The 26,700-nt window shown below is 37.1% G+C and overlaps 2 long non-coding RNA genes across 3 annotated transcripts in view; one reads left to right on the forward strand and one right to left on the reverse strand.

Annotated features, from left to right (window-relative positions):
• The window catches only part of LOC137584387 (uncharacterized), a 128,527-nt gene that overhangs the window by 79,511 nt on the left and 22,316 nt on the right, over positions 1–26,700 (forward strand). Inside the window, exons 3-5 of the long non-coding RNA XR_011033478.1 lie at positions 90–322; positions 19,772–20,048; positions 26,257–26,317. This is a non-coding gene — a long non-coding RNA (uncharacterized lncRNA). The remainder of the gene's footprint in view (positions 1–89; positions 323–19,771; positions 20,049–26,256; positions 26,318–26,700) is intronic.
• Positions 8,094–9,125, reverse strand: LOC137585436 (uncharacterized). 2 transcript variants are annotated; one of them, XR_011033564.1, is made up of 3 exons: positions 8,726–9,125; positions 8,534–8,666; positions 8,094–8,480 (listed from the first exon to the last, which is right to left on the reverse strand). It is a non-coding gene; the product is annotated as an uncharacterized lncRNA (long non-coding RNA). The 2 variants fall into 2 exon arrangements; XR_011033563.1 differs by having other exon boundaries at positions 8,534–8,656; positions 8,726–9,120.

The raw sequence follows: 26,700 nt of genomic DNA on the forward strand, positions 1-26,700 counted from the left end.
AATGAGAAAAGGACAAAAAAATAAAATCCTCACTTAATCGCTTTTCAATTACTTAACCTTAACCACTTAATTTATTCATTGCATTACAGGTGTCCAAACTGGCAGCTCGCCCAATCAGTGTGCTAAATCCCGGCGAGAACCAGTCGCAAACGAGCCACAGCAACAACAAAAAAATGAAGACCAACCAAAAAACAACGAAAAAAAAGAAAAGCAAAAGGTGGACCACCTGCCAGGTGGGAGAGCATTCTCATTGTGAGAATCATTCTACACTCACCCATCAGGTACTTGCGCCTCGACACCATTAATCCGCATGAAATGAAAGGTGAGCGATTTTTTCGCAAATCCAATTTGTTGTAAAAAGAGAATGATGAGGAGGGGGGAGGGGGGTTGGCAAAATGCTGAATGGGCATGGCGAGGGGCTACCCGAAACTCAATATAGAGAAAGAGATTTTTGTGTAACCTAGCGAGGCAAAAACATTTTAAGAGGTTTTTTTCTTCATTTTTGTTTTTTAAGTGTGACGTGGCCTTTAATGCGGACACTTTTAAGAAGATTTATCCAACTCACCGACCTCGCAACCGCCCCTCCATGCCCATCAATTGGTCTCGTCCGTCTTACCTGTCAAACATTTTGACGTTAAGTGCAGTTTCATTTCTTCGATTTAGCTGGCTTATCGCTTGTTAGCGTCCTTCTAATGTGTCCAAATCTTTTGAAGTAATGTCAGCCAATTATGCAGAGTGCAGTTTACCATATTGAAAAATCAATAAGAGCGAGGCCAGTCAGTCATCTAGGAGCAGCCAGACCAGCCAGCCAGGCAGCCAAACAACCGGCCACTCATCAACAGAGGTCGTTAGTTTGATAAACCCAACAGGCTTCTCTCGCTATTTTCTCCCCAAGCCGAAAAGAAAAGTTGCAAAAGTGTCTCGAGTGCTTTAAACTTCTTCAAAAACTTCTTCTTGCTGACGCTGACTCCCTCAATGTTCCCAGCGGCCTAAGGACGGCGGCGACTTCCATTTTCCTCCGTCTCCAACTCACCGTCTTACGTGCTCTCGGTGCTCTGTGCCATTTCCGCGTTTCTTGGTCGGCTGATTCTCAAGTGGGCAGGGGCCACACACCAGGTGGTGGTGCAGGTGGCGGTGGTTGTCGTAGGTTGCCACCTTGTTGAGCCAAAGTGTGTGGTCTGTGTGCACCAAAAAACGAGATGGGAGAAAGAGAAAAAAAAAGGACAAAGGCGAGAGGATAGATGAAGCGGGCGGACAGCTTTCCAGCCACATCTCAAGTGCGCACTCTTTGAACGTTCTTCGATAAACTTAATGGCCATTGAGTGTGGCCCTGGCTTCCGATCCAGTACCAGCTTCAGTTCCAACTCTTACTCTCTCTCTCCGCTCTCCTCCAACCCATCAAAGCGTTAAATGATTATGAAAATCGTTGGCAGGCCGCTTGCAATGACCTTAGTTTGGTCTATAAAAGAATGACTGCAAAGGTGGAGACGGCAGAGTGGCGAGTGGAATTGGTCTTTGGCAGCTGCCGCAGGTCACGCCCAAACAGTTCTCAAGTGGTTTTCAAGACTTTGCCAGACTTTTCACACAAAAAAAAAAAAAAAAAAAAACAAAAAACAAAACAGAAACCCACACATAATTTTGAAAAAGAAAGGCGCAGGGAAGGGCATGGGTAAGAGAAAACCCCATAAAGGAAATGCAATACAGCTAAAGCAATTACAAAACAGTTGATCAGAAATTATGCAGCTGCTACTGCGGTTTGAAGTACAGTGCTCCATAATTAAAATGTCTCTGCTTATTTAGAGGGTATTGTAACACACAAATGATCATTATTTCAGCTAAAACAATATCTTCTCATAACGATTGTAGTTCATTTAGGTTGCTCTTAAAAATATTATGCTAGTACAAATAATTGAAACATTTATTTAATATTTCTGGTACATTTTAATCATCTATAAGTGAGTTGCTGCTGTGAGTTATACGAATTTTTAGTTAACATTGTACTTATGTATCAGCAATTTTTCTAAAAAAGATAGAAGGGCAACTAAAATTAAACTCACGAAGTGGAGAGTACTAACATAAATAAAACGAAATCGAATGGGAAAATTATTTCCTCAGGTTAAATCGAATACTGCACTATACACACACACACACACACACACACACACACACACACACACACACACACACGTACATGGACTGTAGACACACACTTGCCCACAAAAACGATAAATTGCAAGTGCAATGTTAGCAATTGCTGTTGGCCATTACGTATACGCCGCTTTGGTTGCCCTATAGAGTTGAAAGCGTACACTTGATTGATGAAAAACCTTTTGCGAAATGTCAATCCAACATAATTGAGTCATCTGATGCTATGGCCCTGCCACCCCCCAAAATAGAAAAGAAAAAACGACGACATCGAAAAGGAGGCAAAACGAGAAAATGGTGAGCTACAAATAAACAGCAGCAAAGTGCCAAATACTATGCTACGTGATATCTAAAGTCGTATCGAATTGTACATATGTATGTATGTAGACACATACATATAAGCCAAAGTCAACGTTGGCAAAAATTGTCATTACCGACGCCATACGTCGCGGCTGCTGCTGCTTAAAGTCACTCAGGTGTATTAGCCCCCTTACCACACATTGAGGAGAGGAGCTACATTATAATGGCAATGGCAACTACAAACACATCAATATAACCACTTGCAAGTGACCAGAGATGTCAGCGTGAGTCACGTAACTATATGGCAAAAATAGTAGTAAATATTTTAAACCACATCACGTAATCATCTCTGACCAGTAATGACAACTAAAATTAATGCCAGCAAGTAAATGGTAGTGACTGCAGTCCCAAGGTAACCACCAAAAGACGATGTACCTAGTTTGACGATGACGACGACGACGACGAGGACGATGACGATGATGATCATGATAATAATGATGTGGCCGATGCAATGGAACCAATGAAGGCGAATCACGCTGGGCTGGTCCAAGCAGCCAAAGCCGTTTCAAGTAAGTGTGACAAAATATAAATCTCTCTCCCCTTTCATGTGTGTATGCATGTGTGTGTGTGAGTGAGTCTACCAGTGCAATAAAGTAACATGGGCGCATATACATTCATATAAGCTACACTTGGTCAGGTGCGCTCGTTAAAATGGACAGAGTTGTTGTTGTTTCTGCTGCTGTTCCCAACTCGGTTGAGCAACCACATCAGCTGCATCCCGTGTTTATGACCTACACCAAAAGAGAGTTCAACTCGTATCACCCAGTACAGAATACGATATGCTTGCCTTGTAGCTGTATGTGTTTGAGTATTATCCCCTATTGAGGACTTGAAGGGGTAACCAGTTTAACTTGAAATACTGGGAAAACTTTCCCCAACCTAATTCCCATTGATTTTTCGATGCATGCGCAGGGGAAAAATCTCCTCGCTAGATGATTAGAAACTTTCTTCCAAGTCTTTAAACGGGGTTTACAATCTGATTTTGTGATTGAATTTGAACCATTCAAAATAATTTTAATTAGGCAGGTTTATTAAGGGGGTTAATCAGAAATCTATTTGCATTAAAGAATTGGAGTCCTCAATTTTTGAAATACATTGAAATTTAACTGGATATAAGACTGAAAAGAAGTATTTAAGCCAAACACGATTCGATCTCAGCAATTATTTTAATGTCCTTAAAATTTTCTTCACAAATTTTGAATACTTTTATTTTATACCGGCTTGCCTAAAGAAAAGAAACCATTGCTAAATATACAAAATAACTCCCAATATTTCACTTAAAATGCTGGTAAAATATATTTCATTCCCCTTTTTGCATTGCGCATGTTCTGTTCTCTCTTTGTCGAACGAGTTTTCTCACTTAAACTCTCAAAAATAGAGACAAAAACGAACTACTTTCATTTAGAGGACAAAATGTCGCCTCTGGCTTACGAATCTCTCTCTCTCGCTTATCAAACGAACTCTCACATAATTTTCCTCTCACTCTTCGCTCCAAATCTCTTATAGCTAGTATTTTTCTCCACTGACTTTTCTTTTGCTCTCTCTTGGGTAGCTCGTCTCGCTCTTTCTTAGTGTGGCTATACACGAAAGTAAAAACAAAACCTGGCAGGCAACAATATACCCATAAAAAAATGAAATCATGCCGAGCGGCATGGATTTTCTTTCAATGATACATTGCATCTGTAGAAAGGAAGAAGCAAGAAGTTCGGGTAAATGTAATACACACAAAGATACACCCACACACAAAAACACACATGCATAAACAAACCCATGAATGTATGCTATGCTGACTTGGCATACAGACCCAAAAAGAGGAAAATAGTACACACGTATTGCCGGGAATCCCTTTAGGATTTACCCCTTTTGGAAACTTCAATGCAGCTTAAACAGCCGTCGCCGTCGAATGGAAAAGGAACAGGGAACACAGTACGAAGGCATAAGGCAGGCAACATTCACAGGATGCACACAGTTCACAGACTGAAAGCTGGCTCTCGAACTTTGACAATCTAAGCAGTTTACTGTGTCAATATGTTGCGTTTGCCAAGCTTCTACACCTGTCTCCATACCGCCACCACGCTCCGCCCCTGTTCTCATTTCCAACGGTTGTGTTCGCCCGTTGCCAAACTCAAACTCCGCATAACTTATGCATGCAAATTTTCTCCTAAAACCCTCCTTCAACCGTTTTGTTGACTTCGAAAAGGTAAAAGAAACGCAGTGAAAAATTTACTAACCAAAATGCGGTTATTGCAGCGATTATTTTAATGGCTCTTCCCTGTAGTTTGTCAAAGCATTTGCCATCCATGCCCCAGACACACTCCATATTTAACACCATGAGAAAAGTTTTCTATTATTATCACAAGGCTTTGAGACATTGTTACAAACATGTAAGGAAAAACTGTTGCGAATTGTAAAAAGTATTTCACTATTTTTATTGACTTCAACTTGTATCAAATTATCGGCAGAGGATGTATTTTGTATTCAATTATTGAAAAAGTTTATGTGGAATTTAAGACCCAAATCAATTACAAAGTTTTGATTCATTTTAGTGTCTGTAAATGGGAAACAAAGTCAGATTATATTTTAATCAGAGATACATTTAGCAAACAAAAGAAATATTAATTTAAGCGAATGGAAAGTAAGCATATGTTTGTATATTATATATTTTTACACAACAAAATGAAATTGTTAACTTCTTTTAAAAAAGTTAACTAATTTAAGCTTGTTTCAGCAAAAGAAAAATAAAGCCAAATGGAACTTCTTAACAATTATCGTAGATTTTACTAGTTTTTAGTAACTTTTACATTCTGTGGTTTAGATTGTCATTTAAGTATCTAAGCTTAGAGTAAAGTAGACCCTTTACGAAATGATTCAAAAGAATTACTTCCACAAAATTAAGCATAGCGTGAAAGAAATTTCCAATTTCTTTCGCCAAAAGAAAAAAAAATAGTTACGTATACGCACTGTAAGCACTGCCAGAAATGTGACATCAAACTTCATAATTCACGCTATAGTTCAAGATGGTACAATTTTCCATTCCATGTTGCCATTCATATTTTTTTTGCACCCCCTCTCGCTCTCTTTCCCCACTCCCTCTTTTTAATTTACGCTAAATGTTGCAACGACATTTGAGAGCACAGCTGCAGGCATCGTAGCCACGCCCACAATAGGCCACCCGCGCCCTCCATCATACACCATCATCACTCTGGCCACATTTCCTTTTCAGACGTCTCGAGTCTGCTTATATTTTATTTGTTGCTAAAAATTGCATTCATGAATAATTCAGTGAAATAAAAAATTCGAGGTTTTTCTTTCTTTTTTTTCCCGTAGTTGTCAAAAATAAACTCAACTAAAAGAAATTCATTTTCATTTTCTTTTTTTTTTTTGTTATGCAGCAATTTCCGTTGGTGTTTTAGTGTGTGTGTGAGTAGGTGGTTGTTAGGGGTGCAGGAGTGTGTGCTCGTGTCGGTTATCAGCATTTTGAGTTAATATTTAATGTAAATGAACAACATTGTGGCTGCGTTGATGATGCTTCGGGCACTCGGACCGAGACCAAGACCGAGACCGATGCCAAACAACCGAAAATAAGACCAAGAACCAAAGACCAGAGTCAAGAACAAGGCTCGCCTCCAAGTGCCTTCACTTCTCAAGAGTTGTGCGTAGTTTTTGCATAAAAAGTCAGCAGGCTCCAGGAAATGGAAACTGTTTATGCAGATCGAATATGCAGTGAACATTTTGTGAAATGTTTCTTTCGTTTGCTTTTTGCTCTACTCTTCTGTTTCTTGCTCCCTTCCTTTCTCTCTTTTTGAATTTATGTGGCCCAAAAGCAAAAATAAACTACCAAAGAAGAACTATTCTATAAATTAAAATTGCAAAAATATTCCAAGAGAGCGAATGAGAGAGTAAAGAAAGCGAGAGAGAGAGAGAGAAAGGGAGAGACTGAATGAACTTTTTGTGACATTTTTGCATGGCAATTGAGAATTTGTGTTGTTTATTCTTTTGTGTCGCATATATTCAAAATATTTTCTTAAGAATTTGTTTTTGTTGTTCATTTCTTTCTATGAAGAGTTGAAATTGCAACCATAACAATATAAATGAATTATTGGTGTATAATATTTTTGGTTTTGGTCTCCCCTTCATATGAGAAACAGCTATAAAAGTGGGTTTAGATGCACAACACTTTAACTGCTATTTACCATATGGTTAAAAGAGCAAATCATAAAATGTTTTGTTAGAGAATATTGAGAATAATCTGTCAATATGATATAACGATTATCTAAACATGACAGACAGCTGAAAATACATTGAACTAAGAGACTACTTAATGCATTAAGCAACATAAAAGCAATTTTAATTAAGAAACCCTACAATTGAATTTATTATGTCCAAAAATCATATCTCAAAATTTTGAGAAGGGAAATTATAGTTCCAAACTTTCCTCCTTCATGACAGAACATTTTTTTCTAAAACTGGCCAAACAGCAACACCTTTGATTAATGCCTTAACTTTGGTCTAATGCATGTTGGCCAGTTTTAGTTAATGTCGTTTGCCATTATCCAACGAAAACGTTTTTTTTCTTCTGCTGTGAGATTGTAAAATTTTTGACTGGTGCTGCTTATCTCAGCAGCACTGTGATATGGCGGCCACAAGGTTGTATACGACATAACACTAGAATGTAACAAAATGAGAAATTGTAAAGCAGAACTTGAGGCTTGGATCAATAAAATATTCGTACCGTACAAAATAGGCAGCTTCCCTGGCACAAGATTGATTTTCAATAAGCTTATGGATTTCGTAGCAAAATTGATTATTATATTTCTCAACCGCTTGCTTATAGTTGGTATTGCAAATGACTTCGCTGCAAAATTATGCGAGATTATTGATCAGCCAAACAATTGTTCTGGTCTATCCAATATACTTACAAAGGTATTTTAAATTTTGTATAACTGGGATCAAAAATTAGGTTATCTGGTAGATCGTTACACGTATATTTAAAATTTGTGTCCACCTCGATATCGAAATCTTTTATAAATCGTTTATCCTTACTACGTCGTCTACGCATAGTTTTGAATTGACGCCTGGTGTCGATCATGGAATATTCAAATATTTCACCATCCTCCTGTGTCTTTTGATTATGTCGCAACCGACGAATTTTCAAAATCGATGGCAATTGTGTCTTTTGGGTATTGTCCATTTTAATAAAACTTAAACGAAGAACTAAATAAAATTGTGTTTAATGTGTTTGTCTGAGTGTCTAAGTGTCTGTGTAGTGATAGATTGGTTTTGAAAAACATTAAATTTATTAGTAAGAAATAAAAGGTTACTTGGAGTAACGATTTTTCATAAAATTGCCTAACTCAGAGGACTAGAAGAAAAATCTCTTGGATTTGATACTGAAAGATATCTGTGAATAAGGAGGAATGAAAAAAGGAATGTTTTGTGGACTTTTGGTATGCGTCATTTGAATCTGCGGAAAAAATAAAGCAAGGATTATTGTAAAGAGTGGTTAATATTTTTAATAAAACTGTTTTTGATTGCTTTATAAACCATCAAAGATGACTACTTTAATTAATAATTAAATAAGCATTGAATAATCATAAATGTTTGTATGTATGTATGTATCTATAAATTTTAGGAAGTTAGATTATAGCTCCAAATTTGAAGGTGCTGATGTCTAAGATATTGGTAGTTTTAAGTTCTTCTATTCAGTTTCCTTTTTTTTTTTGTGGCAGAAGATTCATTGAAAACTGGCCAAAAAGCATCAGCTTTAATTAAAGCCTTCAAAAGAGTGTTTGCCATATTTTAAATACTTTAACTTTGGCCTGATCCATTTTGGCCAGTTTTAAATGAAGTCATTAGCCATTATCCAACGAAAACGTTTTTTCTCTTTATGTGTGAGACTGAAAAAATTTTGACTGGTGCGTTTTATTTCAGCAACACTGTGATATGGCGGCCACAAGGTTGTATACGACATAATACTGAAAAGAAATAAAATAAGAATATCAAATTAAAAGATTTATCAAATTCGCACCGTATAATATATGCAGCTTCCCTGGCACAAGGTTGATTGTCAATCAGTTTATCGATTTCTTGACGAAACTTCTTGTTATGTTTCAGAAAAGCTCGCTTATAACTGGCATGACAAATGACATCGCTGTAGGATACTGATTTCTATTATTTATCTACTTAATGACAGGTGTTCAGGTTTATCGAATATACTCACAAAGGTATTCTAAATTTCTTATAAGTAGGATCACGAATCAAGATATCTGGCTGATCATTACACTTATGTTTAAATGAGTCATGCTGATCGGCATCAAACTCTTTTTATAAATCGTCTATCCATATTATCTCGTCTACGCATTGCTCTGTAGTAGGTTCTGGTGTCAATTATGGGAACTTCATATTTTACCTCAATCTGCCGGTTCGCCTGCTCAGCTCGAATCCGACGAATTCTTGAAGACTTCGATGGTGGAATTGCATTCTGTATTTGGACCATTTTAATTAAACTTAAACGAAGAACAAAACAATGTTGTGTTGAATGTGTTAGTCTAAGTGTCTAAGTGTCTTTGTTCTGGCTAATTTGTTGCAAAACACATTAAATTTATAGGTAAAAAGTGAAAGGTTACTAGGATTAGAGACCCAAGAGAGTTAGTCTAGTCTGTCTGTCTATAAAATGCTTTTAGAGTGTTCCGAGATATTACATAAGCAAGACAGACGGCAAACGAAAAATATGTTAGACAGAATATCGTTGAGGAATTCTTAGTACACGTAATGTTTTAAAACTTGTCACAACTCCAAGTGAGTGGAAAAGCATAAACTATTTTATGTTAATATGCCATTAGTAGACAAGAGCAAAATCAATAAACTAAAAGTAAACCATAATGAAATTATCAGCTATCCATTTATTTTCTTATAATGTGCGTGTGTGTGTGTGTTTGTGTTTGTGTACAGGCAGACGTTGAGTCGCGAGTTACGCCCACACATACTCACAACACGCCCACACTCACAGAGACAGAGCCTGAAGGCTGCTCAAACTTTTCACGTTGTTTGTGCGTTAAAAATATGCAAAATATTTAAACCGAGAACCCTTTTCAAAAGATTGCAGGAATGGGAAAATGCTTAATATGTTCAATAATGTGTGTGAGGGAGTGTGTATGTGTGTGTGAGTGTTTGTTTGTGTATAAATAAGCAGCCCGAAGTCAACGCCTTTGTGCCATGATAGCACCGACTCCATATAACTATCACCAAAGTAACTGAAAACAACTTTAAAACATAAAAGTTTGCGGTAAGACACTACAAAGGTCTCAAGCGAGAGAAGAACTTTCAATGGAAATTCCTAGAACAATTTTTACAATATGATTTTAAAATTTACATATTTTCCATGCTTGATTTGTCAAAGGCCAAGTTTGCATCATTTCTTACGTTTATTTTTCAAGCTAAACATTAATTCAAAATTTAATTTGGCTGTTTATCGCAATAAGAAAAAAATGTTACCCAACTTTCAATCATCCTCTCTTTTCACTCTCTCGCTCTCTCTCTCTTCCTCCCTCTGTTTATTTCAGTAGAATTTTCAAGCATATTCTATGCAGTATTTTCTAGTTATTCCACTTTGATAGGAAACTGCGTTGAACCCTTTCCCCGGGTCCATAGCCTGCTTGCCTGCCGGCCTAGAGCTGCTAAGCGCAACAGAATTTATGGTTTTAATCTTTTGGCTTGAAAATTTTTCCGTTTTCTCTCTGTGTGTGTGTGTATGTGTGTGTTGTTTTTTCTTCTTCTTTTTTTTTTGCCTGCAACTGAACTCTTCTCTCTACTTGCCAGTCCAAGAACCAATGCCAAAATCATTTCAGCCTACGATACTGAGATGCGAAGCCGGCTCAAGGACGCGTACGCTCTCTCAACTAACACTTCAAGGACTGCGTTTTTTTGGATTTGTATTTTCATTATGGGGAAATCAAGGCATGGCTGAGAATTGGGCTTAGGCCTGTGGGCGTGTGCCCCCTTCCAGTTTTCGTGCATTCCATTGAAAACAAAGAACTGCGTAGAAACAAAAAAAAAAAAAAAAAAAAAACAAAAATACTGTATATGAGAGGCTGAGCGCGACCAGAAAATAAATCAAATTAAATGAAATGAAATAGTTGCGGGATTTAGGGGCGCTGACAATGGAATCCTGCCGCCATATTTAAGCTGCCAGTTCCTTTAGTTTTTTTCCCAGCCGCCACAATTTTTTTTTTTTTTTGTGTTAGTCTTTTTCTGTTCTCGCAACTTGAACTCAAACAATGAATAACAAATAAAACAGTCGAGTAGAAAAAAAAATATGGTATGTGGGGAAAAATGAAAGAGAAAGTGAACAAATCCTAAGACAGGTCATTTTGGGTCTGCAACCAAATCAGGCATACCAAATTGAAGAGACAGAGAGAAATGTGCTTAGTCGGAATGTTAAGTTACATAAAAGAATGCGGCACCTTTAGGTTAGAGTAGATTAAATTTTACCAGTTTTATCTGCTGTCCATTCTTGATCAATGTAAAATTATTACTTGATGGACCGACTTACTTCTGCTTGCTCTATTATCATGAGCGAGCATAAACAAGCCTTCCATTCAATCCAATAACCACGTGCCACAATCACACTTACAGTTACACGAATGTATGAACGAGAGCAATTCACCGCCAATCGACCAGGAGCCAGTACTTCATATCCTGCTCTTGTATAAACAAAACATCAATGGGCGAGCATATGTATGTGTGTGAGTGTGGGAATATCCTGCACTGACAGTTTCGCTTGCAGGCAGCATAAAACGATATAGTGAATCGAAAAATGGTATTGCAAAATAACAACACAACACACAAGCCCCATGGAGAATATTAAACAAAATGTCAATTTACTGTGTGACAAATTTTAAATTTTTTATTTTGGCAGCAGCAATTTTAATGCCAAAGAATGCAAGGCGTAGAACATGCCTCAAGGATCTGTTCAGTGAGCGAAGAAAGAAAGAACTCTCTGCTCTATTTTAGCCTGACAGTTGGGCAAATCAAATCAAATTGCACACTTTAGTTTAGCAATTGCTATGGCAGTCAGTATAACAAATCAAAAGCAAGTTTGAGACAAAACAAGAGGGGAAAGTAAAATAGACTGGCTTGACGACACCCTACTAAAGGAATTTTTTCTTTTATTCTCACTAGTTTAAAGAAGTAGTGTTTCTGTAACATACATAAAAGTACAAAGAAACTATTACTTTTCATTGGTAATTGGTAGTAAATTATAATTTTTACTGTTACAGAGTCATTCCTAATGCATTACTTTTATCAAATCAAGTAAAATTAAAATTAGTTTAAAAAGATTCTTGTGAATCTATATAAATTTGTAGTTTATTAAGTATGTTGTGTCATTAATTTAATTTAATTTATATTTTGGCCAATGCTTCTTCTGCCTAGCATTACAAATGTTTAAGTGGTATCAACTATCTGCAGTCTCTTGCTATGATAGGCGGCCAAGAAACAGGAAATAAAATCAAGTAAATTGAATGCGATGACTTGGACGTGGGAATACGTGCCAAGCTTTGGCATAATAACAATGAACACAACAAAACAAACGGTGATAAAAAACACTTCAGATCAACGGTAATTGCTGCTGACAGACCCACCGATACCAGAGAGTATAGAACACGCGCCATAACAACAAACCTCCTCAAGCCACACGCCCCTCGCTACACTCCACACCACACCACACCATGGACAATGCGTGCCAAATGTCAAGACTTTGCTCGATTCTGCCCAACAAAACATTTCTATGGCATGTCATCGCGAAGCTGGCAGAACAAATGACCCATCTACCGCATCTCTTGCCCACCTATTTCGCAGCCATCTGCCCACCAGTTTTTGGGCCTCGTCCTCTTCCCGCGCCACCTTACCCCTTAGCCCATCAACAGGAAACAACTTTGGATTTAGCTCGACAATTGACATTTGGCTACCGCATCGTCCTCATCTATTTGGATGTCTGCCTTAAAGCTTGTCGCCGCAATTTAGCCGCTTCCGTTGAATCCCCTTCCCCTCCACTGTAGCAGCAAAACCGTTGCCACCTGCCGTTCGCTACACCTACGGCCACTGCTTTTGGTCTTTGTCCATTTGCCATTCATCAACATCACGAAGCTTCAAACCATTGCGAAAGAGGAGGAGAAGAAGGAGTGGGAGGAGAAGCTCCTGTTACCTCCGGAACGATGAAATTAGAAATGTTTTTGCTTTTGGCTTCAGGCAAAATTCGGCTTCGGCCTCTTAAATATCATTGACAACGACAGCGACGACGACGTTAAATGGAGGACGAGAAGGAGCGTGAGAATGACATCCTGGACATCAACATAGTTTCATGGCATTTTGGTCAGCTTTTTTGGGCACATTGGCACAATGCTAATGTCAGGTTGTTGGCGTTTTCTGATTTGTTTACCTTTTCAATTGAATTCGCGGTGTGAAATTGCCGTCTATTTCAATTACACTTAGCAGCAGGTCGATACTTTTCTCCAACCAAAAGAGATGCAGTTGATGGTTTCATTGTTCATTTTTGTTGTTCAGTGTTTAGTTGCATACCGTATCGTAAATATCTCGAGCATGGAAAGAACATAACCATAGATAACAGCAGCCCATTAGAGCCGCCGCCTGTCTGACAACAATTTTATGCCTTAAAGAGTTCAGTTAAAGTCAAATGAACTGTAGTTCAATGGTCACGATAGCAGAAGAAAGTAATGCAGGACAATTTCTCTATTAGATGTGAAGCAATGGCAAATTGAATAGCTTAAGCTGCCCAATTGAGTGAGCTCTGAATACCCGTCGATTATTGTTCTGTTTTTTATGGCAATTCGTCTGGGGGCTGCAGTTCAAACGAGTATATTCCACCCACTGAAGAGGGTCAAGGACTTGGCCTTGTATTAAAGCCCAAAAGTGTACAAAAAATTGTAAGAATTTTTGAAGGACGCCATTGAAACAGCTTAAAACTTTCTATATTCTTCAAAGTGCCAAAAGAAAAGCGGAGAGAAATGCTGCAAAAAGCGAAAAGTTGCCATAAATAAAAGAAATGTGTATGTGCGGGGACTGACGGCTAAGAAGTGAAAACGATTCCGTATTGAATCTGTTTTGTGTGAAAGCCAATAAATAGCAAAAGTAGCGCTACATGTGAGCTATACTCAAAATTTATTGCCCTGCTCACGGAAATCCTTGAACACTTTTATGACCGCGCAGAAAGGTGAGTAAGGTGAGACTCAGCGTCACCCAAAAAGCAAAAAAAAAAAAAAAAAAAGAAATAAAGCCAACTGCTAACTGAAAAATTAAGTTGAGCAACATATTGAAATTTATGTAAAATCCTTTTTTAAAATTACTTTTTTAATTATCTTGTCAATCAGTGAGCTTATTAAGCTGTCTGCTCTTCACATTGCGAAAAGTATGCCAACTTGCATACTTAACTCATTCAAATCACTTAATGCCGTCCTGTGAAATGAGGCCTATTTAAGCTAGAAGCATTCGCCAGTCAGACACACACACACAAACACACGACCAAAAGCTGGTGTTTGGTTTAAATAAACATGCAAACTGTTAAGAGTGGCAAAAAGTGTTGCCTACATTCTGGCGCCCAACTAAAACCAGAAAATCAGGTGAATGAGCACTTTAAGTCTTTGTTTCGTAGCGAAATCGAAATGAAATGGCAAACAAAGGCCAACAAAGGTTTGGCTAACTCTGGCGTTTTAATAGGATTACAAAAACAACAACAACAACTATAACATGGGCAGCAACAAAGGCCGCACACACACACACACACCAACAGCAAAAAAAAAAAAAAGCGCAATGCGAAAAGTTACTGAAGCGGAAGCTAACCTGCCACAGTGGCCGATGTTTTGCCAGTTGCTGCTGCGGCTATTATTGTTGTTGTTGTTGTTATTGTTGCTGCTCTTTGTTATTGCTGTGCCTGCTAGCCAATTGTTTTGGTGACTGGCCATGGTTGATTCAACTGCGACTTCTGTCTCACTTCGGTATACTCGCATTTGCCTAGTTCAACATCACAATCCCAAATTAAATCGCTACAAAGGGTCAATTGGTTGCCAAGGAGCATAAGAACTCTCACAAGGAATTGTTGGAGTCATAAGTAGGAATTATCACACCACAAAAACATCAATCAAAAGGTACAAGTCTTTATCTAGGTGATTAATGGAAACCTATTTACATATTGATTTAGGAAAAACCTCTTTCTCTTATAAAACGCTAAGCGATTTGTGACCTACATATAGCCAAGTTACTAATACTTTATTCCCAATTCTGTTTCGGAGGCTTTCTTTAAAACGTCATTAAATTTGTTTGCTTTTTGCTATTGCCTTTTTCAAAGCTTTATTTACAATTTATTTGTTATATATTATTGAACAACTAAGAGCCGAATCGTAATATATTTACTCAACTTACATAATCTTTCATGTGCTAACTGCCTTTAATTAATTATGTCAATAGTGGAAATTGATTTTCTAATTTTAAGTGTCGGCATGTTTTCATTTGTATTTTTCTGCCTCCCTTTAATTTTGGTTAGGTCTGGGAAACGGATGTGTTGATTGCAGGCATTAGCCTCTAGGACTTCTGGTTGTTCTACTGTCCTTGTTGATTCTTAATAACACACACAAACACACACCCCTGCAAACTGGATACTGTGCGCGTACTCATGGTCTCTGCTCACAAAGGCGCACAGTTGTCATCAACAGATGACGATGATAATGAGGCCGAAGCCTGATCATGGTTTACTGACACCTAATGACAGCTAAACTTTCAACACTCGACGAACACAGAGGGACAAACGGAATGGGATAAAGAAGCCGATGGCGGGCTACGGATTGGATGCCATCATTAAAATCTCACTTGCAGAGAAAAGGGCAATTGAGGGGAGTCACGGGCGATGTTTAGACGAAATGAACGAAAAGGCAGCAAATGACTCGTGCAGGTCGCTTTTGTCATTTAGTCAGTCAGTCAACGAATCAGTCTGTAACTGTAAATGCGTGACTTTTGGCCATTTAATGATGTTTCAACGTCATTGTGCACACAACAAATAAACAATCATCATTATGATCAACCATATCAGTGACAAGGACACTGGCTGTGGCAGGATAAAAATGAGGGGGGAGAAGGAGAAGTATCATTCGAGCTGCTGCCGCTGGCTGTGGCTCATTTGATGACATGGCCTTTCAATGGCGCCCGCTGTTTGGTTATTAATGCCACTGTTTTTGGCCCAACAATATCTCTTCCTTTTAAAAGCCAGCGACAAAAGTAACAACAATGGCCAAATAATAGCTTTCAACTGCCGCTAACAATGGACGATTACACCAGAACCAGGTCCAATGGCAAAAGAGGAAACGGAACTTGACAGTCCTTATTTGGCCCCCCTTTAATTTGTAGATTCATTTAACTTAATTGCTAATTTAATACACTTAAATTGTAAGTTTTATGCAAAATGATATTATAAACTAAAACATACAAACCTGTCAGTTTTGTAAAGAAGGCTTTTCCTTTTCCGCATTACCATGCAATGATAAATGTGAACATATTAAATTATTGATGATTTTTTGTTTTTTAAACATATAATTTATTTGTGCAACTTCCTGGAAATAAGGTTGCACATTAAACGGATACGGATGTGCAGGGGACAATCAAACATTTTATTTTTTTTCCCCAATCGAATCGATTGGCGAAGAGCACTTGGTATATGCATACTCTTTAAACTAAAGGCTCCAACGCTTCACTAAACCGTTGCCCAAATAGACCCAAGTGGGAGGACTAGTACTTAATACTTTGACTCGCCTAAAAAAACGAGAAACGAGGAAAAGTTGCTCTGGTTCTTACTTATTTAAAGTTGAGCCTGGCTCAGTCATGTGTATGGAAGCGAATTGGAGGAGCAAGCAAGTGCCCAGCATTGAATGAGCTAAGTATGCTGACTGCTGGCAGGACATGGCGAAGGCGATGGCAATACGAGTGTAGATGGAAATGAAGCTTAAAGTTTGTGTTATGGCCAAGCATGAGAATTTTATTTCTTAATTTTGTTTTCGTCTAATACTAATTTGATTTTGCTGTTAGCAAGCTTATTGACCCGTGTCCGGATTCAGCTTTTACTTTTCTATTTTTATTTAACTCTCTCTCTCTCTCTCTCTTTCTCTCCCATCCTGCGAAATTCCCCATAGTTTTTCTCCGCATTTTACCAATTTACATTGAAGGGTGCACGATTGAGTAGGATTGGGTCAGCGTCAGTTAGTAACTTGGTCGTGTTTGTTGCTGCTACTACTGCTGCTGCTGTTGGATGTTACGTTATTAGTCAGTCCACAGTTCGTGTCAGGCAGTTTGTCGTACATAATGAAAGACATGGCTTTCATGCTCTGTTCTCGTTCCCATTTTAGCAGTTAGGACATAGTGCCCCTTGCCAATCCTCTATATACAGGAGAAGGAGGTGGCATGTTGCATAAAATGGCATTTGCATTTGTACTTTTAGTCTGCTGTTGCTTGTGCTGCTTCGTTATTGCATACAAAATACGTAATTGAAAAATGCACATATCTCCGAGATGCTTATTGACTTTTATTGGACAGTTGGAAGTTGATTCTTACTGCATAGATGCGAATTCTTGGCATGTGAGAATCTAAGCAGCTTATTCATGGTACGATCTCTATGCTCTTCGAAAAGGGTATCTTAGAATTGTAGATTAACAAGAGCATAACGAGAGCCAGCTAATAAGACCCAGGCCGAGGCTTTTAAGCTTTATGGACTCGTTAGGCTGTAAACAAATCTTTACCTCAACTAGTTCTTAAAATGGCTAACCAGTTCTGGGGAATGCTCTAAGTTAAAGCCACTAAAGTAAAAGCCCTTTAAGGATATACAAGCTTCTACTTGGTTGAAATTGACTTCAAACTCTTTCAAGAATCACGTTTAATAGGGAAAACTATTTGAACTTCTTATTAAACGGGTTTCAATTGCAAATTGCTATAACAATTTGCAGTCTTGAAAATTAAATAAAGAAAATGCAAATATAAATTCAGGCCAAATATGTGTGAAATCTATATGTACATACTTGATACATCTCTTTTTTCGCTCTCCTTTTACTTTTTCTCTTCGGCTCACTCGATTTCTTACACTTTCCCTGCCTTCTTGAGTTATTGGAATTTTAAATAACAAAATACAAAAAGAAGGGCAATATTGAATTTCTTTTTCCGTGTGTGTGTCTGTGTGCTTTTGGCTGTGCCTCAAGTGTGAGTGTGTAAAAATGCGAATTATTATTGCCATTGCGTAAATAACCATCATTCCACTACGGTTGACTGAATGGTCTGCCATCCTCTGGCTTAAAAAAAAAAACGAAAATGCTGTTAAGGCATTTTTAATAATAAACAAAAAAAAAAAAACAGAAATAAAAACAACAACAAAAATTGAAAATGCCAAACGAAGAAGGGGAAAAATCTCCGTATGCATTGCCTGCTGGACTTTTTTCTTGGTCTGCCATAGACATGGACTGGGCAGATAAAAAAAGTTTTTGGCCTCCAACTTTTAATTATAAATAATTTTCAACATTTTAAATATGTCGCTGGCACGCAAATCTGTGTTAGGCAAATGGCCGAAATCGGCAAAAGCCGAATTTCAAATGTGGAATGGTTGGAATGGGTTCAGTTGTTCTTTTTTTTTTGTCTTCTTCCTTTTTTTTTTTTTTGCCCAAAGACTGCCAAATGCAGTTTTTTATGGCTTGCGAAACTGCTTGAAATAATTCGTTTTCCCTTCTCGTTCTTCTTGCCTTTCCTTCTCTACTCTAACTCTGCCTCGGCATCTACGTTTTTATTTTTTATGCCTGGTTCAACGAGAAATGGTATATGAACAGCAGGGGTCGGGTAGGTAGGAGTTGAAAAGGGGTCGCCGAAGAACATGTTAGAGAGCTGCGGTTAAAAGTGCGGAAATACATTGAAATGACAATAAAACTAAAAGTTGCTGCTGCTTTGCCTTGCCTTCTCTATACTCTAATAACCGGAACATTGGTGGGGTACATTTGAATTTTTAACTAACGCAGACGAATATCTGAGTCTATTAACTACTATGAATTAGTAGAAGTCATAGCGTATTTGGTGTTCACTTAAGTAAGAGAATACTGTTTACTTATTTAGAATGTTCTGCAACTTATTCATTCGCTGGCCTTGTGGAGAAGAAAGTATTAGGACAAACAATCTGAATTTGAAAGGTCATTCAGCAATCGGTCTTTGAAGTTTTAGTTTGCGTTTGGTTTTTGTTTTATTCTGTTGTTTTTTTTGTATCCCAATTTTAAAGTTTATTGCCTGAAGGCAAGCATGTGCAAGGATCGAGGAAATGTTGGCCAAATATTTATTTTATTTTTTATGTTTTTATGTCACTTTGGTGTATTTTTTTTTTTCCTGTCGGTAGTTTAAATGTGCTGCTAATAGCAGTTTTTAGTTTGTTTCAGCATTGAGGCTATTTTAAATTGGGAAGAGATAAAGTTTGTCGCTAACTTTAAATGACGCTTAGAAAATTGGATGAAGATGTTGAAAATATGTTTAGAAATATTAATCATTATTCAACTTTTAGTTGGCATTGTGTTTTATAATTGACCCTTTATTTGACTTTCTAAATTGCAAATACCTCTTTGGCATAAGAGAACCATTATTTGCCCATCACACATGATATGCTGATAGAAATAGAAAATCAACTTCAGCTTGAGCTGCAGAAAATGAACCAGAGAATGGAGAAATAAATGTATTTGCATTTTACCTGTATGTACATTGCCACCTAAGTTATTTGAATTGCAATTTTCTTAAATGATTGGACACTGTATTGCTTGACATGGTCAATATTCTTATCTCAGTTACTTCAGACACCACTTGATGCTGACCAAAGTCAAATAATGGCTTTGTGTGTCTCTCAGATTGTGGCTGACAGCATTTTATTGATGGCAAAATATTCTTTCATTTAATCTCAGACAATTTTCATGTTTACCTAGAGACAATATAGAAGAATTAAGAAGAAAATCTCAAATTGAAGAATAATATGACTTTCAAACTTGATCTGCACATGCACTAATACAAAGTTAATTACCACTTTAATAGGAAGCAAACTTTAAAGTTTAATTCAATTGTTTTAAATTTAAATATAAGATTACAATAAATTGCTCATTATGTGACATTGGGTAATTAATTGTTCACAAAGGGCTTTGAAATGAAATTCTTTTTATGAATATTTTGTTTAACTTCTTTTCCACTTTGCCATTTGCAGTCAATGAAAAAAACTGAAAACTTCAAAAAAGTCAGAAAAAACGGAAACGGAAACGAAATGCCAGCTACACTTCAGCTTAACACCTTGAGGCCAAAACCAAAAGTACAATACCATAACAGAGACAGAGACAAAGAATGGAGTGAAAAAGAAACGCAACAGGGCCAACATGTGCAATTTAACCTTAGACACGCACAACTGACAAAAGATATAAGCAACAGAGAAAAAATGGGAAAACACCAAAAAGTTCAAAAAGAGATCGTGGTGGGGCTGGCCAAAGGTAAGCAACAAAAGAATGAAACAATTTTGCCAGCACTTAACCATTTAAACCCCAACTGAACCGAGTGCACACGTTTGACCCAAAAAAGGCACACACACACACACACACACACAGATACTAGAACGCGTAGAATGAAGGACATGTGGGAATTGAGCCAGAGAACAAGCTCAAGATTTGAACAAAAACAAAAACCAAATGGGGAGCTAAAAAAAAATTGGGAAAACATGTATGACAAAAAAAAAAAAAACTTAAAAGAAAAAAACGGGTCAAAATTAAAACCAACGTAGGGCTTAAATTTATAACCAACGCGATGCTGCGTGGCTTCTGCCACACTATGGCATTTGTGGGCGTGGGCAAACAAGCAGCAAAATGAAAGCCACAGTGAAATGCATTTTAGAACTACAAAAAAATAAAACGAAAAAAGAAGAACCCAAATGTTGCTTCACTCTGTGTGACGGCGACGATTTGAAGCCGAAGCCATGACCCCGCGTTGCATGCAATGAACATCCCATTCTCAGTTTTTTGTCCACTCTCTCCCAGTTTGATATACAAACTGCAAAATGGCAGTTCACCTTAACTGAACTGAACCGAACTGAACTCTTTTTGCCAACGCTTGCCAACGACAGCCAACAAAAAGTTGTCACATGTGAAACGCAACATTTCCTAAGCCCCATCACCCCCAAACAGGTTCCCTCTCTCACTCTAGCCCTTTTTCTCCCTCTTCGTCTCGCCTGTCTCCCTTCGATGGAGGTAGTTTTTGTATGCTTTCAGTCGAATTTCAAATGTTGCTTACTCTGCTGGACATGTTACCAACTTGGACGTGTCCTATGTTCATCCTGGGGTTTCTTCTTTTCAGACCTCAACCACACTACCACCATCGCCGCCTTTTTGTGACTACATCTCGCTAGTGTTCGCTTCTGACTATTATTAAACAGATAAATACTCACAACACCTGCACGAAAAAAAAAACACTCACAACATATACGGGTAAATCTTATATTGGGTAATTCCTAGTTACTTTTGCAGGTGCTTCTGTTTGCTCGCGGATTTTACACATGTCGCCTCATCTGTTCATGTTTTAAGTATCTCAAATAGTTGCCACACTCGCACTCCTGCATCTCACTTATTTGCCATGGCACAAATATCACGTTGGCTTATCTACACTGACACAATTCTTCTCTACAGTGGTTTAAAATTGTTTATTTGCCATCGAAGAGAAAGAGAGAGAGAGAACAAGTCGTTTTTCATCGTTTTGTCCCATTTCTAATCTCTTTTTGCCTAGGTTTCCAAGGAAGACGGGCGATTCTCTAAAACATCATCTGGGCTGTTATTGTGTTTCTTTTTTATATCATTTATAGCAGAAACTGAGATATGTTGCCTTTAAGTGAATATTTCAGTCATTTTTCGATTAACAATTCAACTAATTAAAAGACATTATTTGATAAAATGAAATCGTTTGACATGAAAATAATGGCTTATTGCGCATTATATAATTAAACGTGCGAAATAGTCCTTTACTAATTTTACCTTTAGTCCAGGACAAAGCACTATCTAAAATCAAGTTGTACTAAAGTGAAACCACAGTGCACTTATACAGTTGTATTAGTCTCCATATTTCGCACATTTTACAAACATACATTAATTTATGTTGGTTTCGGGGGGGTGGTGCGGCTTGGGTGGAGGTGTTCCGTTGGGGCTGGCACTGTATTTTAGTTGAGCTGACAAAAAGCACGTGATTTGCTTATTTGAGCAGCTGAAACTTGTAGTTAGTGGCACACAAACTCATACTCGCAGGTGTGAAGGAAAACTGATTTGTTGCTATAGTTAAGTTTAGAGCATTTTAAGCATCTTGCGTAACCGTGGGAGTGCGTGTGTGTATAACTTGTTCAGATTTTATTAGCAGCTGTTGCACGCAAAAAAAAAAAAAAAAAAAAATCAAATATCAAAGCCATTAAATTTAGCAACTGTTTTTGATATCTTTAACGAATATACCATAAAATACCATGTATGCATTAAAACTTTGGTTAGAGATTAAGAGAAAAAAGTTTTTATAAGCAATTTCCATTCAGCATTTCCTTTGACAAGGACATGAGTTGCTGCACTACAAGATAGAGAGAACGGAATGTCCAATTCAAAACAACAAAGTCCAAACTGGAAACTAGAATTAGATATCAAACAAAAGCTTAAATTTTCTTTTTCGGTATTGTCTTAAAAAAACAAAACAAAAATTGTAGCATACTTATTGGCACACTGCAAATGCTTGACTCCCACATTTCATACTGGTCCTCGTTGCTGCTGTTGTTGTTGCTGCTTTTCTTGTGGCATGTTCAGTTGGTTTTAGACGACAAGGAAAAAGATGGGAAAAAACATTGCACGAGAAAGACAGGACAACGACAGTTCTACCCAGACAAATGCGTGCGTGTGCGTGTATTAGCCATATGCATGTGTGTGTGCTCAGATTTTTTTGTTCTTGCTGTTGTTTGTCTGCTCAGTGGTTTGTCTTTCCTTATCGGAAACTAGCTTATTCCGTTCAATGAACCGAAAAATATTGCTTACCTCTGTATTTCCTTTGGCCAATGATCCATTATAGATTGAATAGCTGAAATTTTCACATTGCATTTTGATAAATTTTCATTACCTTGACCTTGCGGACACTTTCAGCAAAGTTTTTGTTTCAAAAGGATTTGTTAAGTATTTATGACTAACTAATTTGAATGCTAGTCTCTCTGGACATTTAAGTTCCATTCTGTCATTTGCTATAATGGCACAAGGAAAAGGAAATAAACAAAGAGTTAAGCGAAAACTAGGTGGTTGGGTTTTAGGGGCAGAGGCAGGAATGGAAAACTTTTGCAGGACTTTTCTTTTTAAACATGACATTTGACATATTTCAGCATAAAAGTTGTGCTGCCGCCGCATTTTATACCCTTGTCAATTAGGCTGACGCGGCGTATGCGTAATGCATGTGTGTGTGTTTTTTTGCCCTGGTCAGTACGAAAAAGGAAAATGATATGCAGACACACATGCACATACACAGCCTCTCGCAAAAAAATGCGAATGATGACAAAAAGTTTTGCTTTTGCGTTTGAGCTTTGCCCAACGCAAAAATGTTAAGCCACGAACATTTTTTCCTTTTTTTCTTTTTTGGTTTGTTTAGGAAAACAAAAAACCCTTTGTCAAAAAACTCTTTTAGAGACAATTTGCCAAGCTCATGGCAAATGGTAACGAAATAAAATATATTCGAAAAATATATATATACATATGTATTTTGTAAAAGAAATTGCTTAAATTTTGGTTTGGGTAAAAGTAAAAGAAACGCAAAGAACTGAGCGGCACAGAACAGTTTTTGGTTAGATGAATAAACTTTTTGAGGTTACAAACTGTTGGACATTTGAATAAACTATGAACATGGCTGAAAGTTAAAGTGTCTTTTGGCAAATTAACATATTTAAGTTACTAGCAATCAGCACAGTTTGTTTCTCTCTCGATGTATACACATGTTACTTTAGCCTCGTTCTCTGTTCGACAGCTTTATCTGAAACGATAATTTTATTGGACATTAAAACATTTACGTGCCAAGTCACAAAATATTAAAAAGCCATACACCAACAAAAGCATAAACATGAAAAGCCAAAAAGAAAAAAACGAAAACAAAAAAGTACAAAATTCAGTAGAAAAGGCAGACAACACAAAACGAAAAAAAAAAGAAGAGAAAACACATGACATAAAACAAAAGAGGCCATAGGAGAGGAACTTTTTCAGTATGGTTCTTCCTCGCTTAACTTTTCTTTTGGTTACTTGCTGATGCGTGTGCTTGTAATGACAACAAGCATAAGAACAACTTGGCCAAGTGTATCACATATCATGGCCATCAGTCATAAACTACTAAAGACACGCTGCTGCCGCCTGCCCACATACATATATACATATGTACATACATACGACTTGGCGACTTTGTGACTTGTGATGTAAAAACGTAAATGGCATAAAAAGCTATAATGTCCTGTTATTGTATATGATGAACAACAATAGCAGCAGCAACAACAAGAACAACTTGCCAGCGGCTTGTTTGCTTTGTGCTTCCAGTTAAAGACAAAAGGCAACTGTAATAACTGAGTTCAGCGGGAAGAAAGCAAAAGGCGTGCCACATGCAACACTCGCAAACAGATACAAAAAACAAAAAAAAAAGAACAGAATTATCGCCTGACCGCTTAACGAGAATTCAGTTAAGTTAGATAAAATGGAGAGAGTATTCAAATAATTTAGTATTTTTCCGTTCCCTTCAAATTGTAATTTATATCTATAACTCGAAGTTTCCATTTTTCTTTAGTTATTTTCAATAAAATTTTCCTAAAATTTACTTATTTTATTGTTAATTACTCTAAAAATATTTGGGTCGGTAATTTCAATTAACTTTGCGTTGCTAATAACTTGCTTAAATGCTGCACAATCAGCTTAATGTTGTTAAAGCCAATGGAATTTCCTTCTAGATAGTTTTCCATTTGATTACAAAACTTTTTCTTTGCCAAAGGTTTTCCCCCCCGTTCAACCATAACGCATACGCAGTGTAAGCCAGCAAAGCCAATGATGACGGCAGTTGAACAATGCCATTGAAGCGTGCAATTTATTTCAGTTGGGCAAACATCCAAACATATAAAAAAAACTGTCAATAAAACAAACAATAAAAGAAGAATGAAGAAAATATATTAAATACCAATTGAAATTGTTGTATTTAATAAATATATTTAAAATAGTCGCATTTTGCAAATTGCACAAATTTTTGTTCACACAATTGGCTTTTTGCTACACAGTTGTCATTGAAAATTAATATAAACAGATCTGATGTAGCTAACTACATACGATGTGTGTGTTTGTGTGTGTGTTGCTAACATGTTTGTTGGCTGTTGTGGTTATTTATTTATGCGATTGTAGGCGCAACATTATTGAAATATAATAGATTTGTTGTCCAGGTGCGACATCAATGGAAAATACCTTCCCTCTAGCAATTCCAATTAGCTGGACCGCACTTACAAGTGGCTGTGTGCATGTCACTCAAACCACATGGAGAAGACTGCACCCACTTACACAAATACACGCACACATTCTCAATCGATTTATACCCATACAAGAACAATGCCAGTAACAAGCGAGCAACAGGCTGGGAGGATCGCCATCATTTTGCCTGCGGTTTGTTGACAAATGTATTTCCAATTGTTTCACGTTTTCCCTTTCTTTTGCCATCGCCTCGTTTATTATCCATGTGTGCCACCTGATACGTGAGCCTTATTAAAATTTCACTCTAACACATTGAAGATAATAAATTTATTCTATCGTTCACTCGCGATTCAATGAGGTGGAGAAATGGGCATGAATGATAGATATCATTTGTTCTGTTTCATTTTAAATAAAATACTTTGTTAATCTAAAACTTCAAGGGATAAACTATTGTTTTCCAATATTTTGTTTATTACCATTTTTCTATTGGAAAAAAACAAATAATGTAAATGCAGAGCAAGTTAACTGAAAACTAACACAAATATTCAGTAAAAATGCTGAATTATAGTGGACAAAAGTACAATATTTCAAATGCACGACTGGGCCCAAGGCACATTCACATGTCTCTGCGACTGACTGTTACACAGGTTGCCGAGTCCAAAACGTGGCGTATACGTAATTTCCTCACCGGCCAAACAGAGTCCCTTTAAATATAAAAGGCAGAGGGCGGCGAATCCCTTTAAACTTGACACTGATGTTTTGTATTCTCTTGCAGTACATGAAACTTAACAATGGCTTAAAGTTTTATCCAAAGATTCTAGAAAAAGGGAGTGTTCTCGTCTTAGTCATGCTCCTTCATGTTAATCCTTAAGAAAACACACAGAATGAAATAAGTTGCCGAATATCTGATCAATTTCATAATACCCCTTGAAAGGGCATATAAAAAAGTAATATTCTTGTTGCAGTTTTTTATTGCCAACCATTGTGTATGCGATTGGAATAGCAAAAGGCTCTAACAAAAAACAACAATATGACAAATAACAAAAAAACCAAACCGAAAATCAATATTAAAATTTTTGTTATAGCAACCCGCTGAGCAAGACACAGACAAACACACACAAATATACGTTCATAGGTGTAAAAAGAAATAAGTAAATGAAATGCAAATAAAATTGTATTAAATTTTAATGGAATTTCAAATGATTTATATTTACAGATTTTGTTTAACTTCCCAAAATGCTGTAAAAATATGCCAAATGCTGTATAAAATTTAAAAGGTAAGAGTAACATTAGAGTGCAACAGTTCAATTTTTGTTGTCTTTTTTGTGTTTATCAAATAGGTTTTAGAAGAAGGGAGAACAGAAATTTGCATAACAATTCGTTTCAATTTGCATTTCACTCTATCTCTTGGATTTAGCCAACATCCCAGACATTATTAGAGGAAGTTGCCTTAAGCAACAATTTTCCAGGAAGGAGGGTTAACTAAACAGCAATTTCCAAGCTCTTTGCCATGATTTAAGATTTTGGCCAAGTAAATGCAAGTGGATATAAATCAAATCAAAGCTTTTTAATTTTCTGACGGCACAACAGGCATGACCAAGAATTCTAAGAAGTCTGTTAGAATAGAGAGAGAGGGAGCAAGCAAAGCAAATGCCTTGTG

This window comes from Drosophila tropicalis, unplaced genomic scaffold, assembly GCF_018151085.1.
Source record: "Drosophila tropicalis isolate 14030-0801.00 unplaced genomic scaffold, ASM1815108v1 contig_878, whole genome shotgun sequence".
In the NCBI taxonomy this organism is placed as follows: domain Eukaryota; kingdom Metazoa; phylum Arthropoda; class Insecta; order Diptera; family Drosophilidae; genus Drosophila; species Drosophila tropicalis.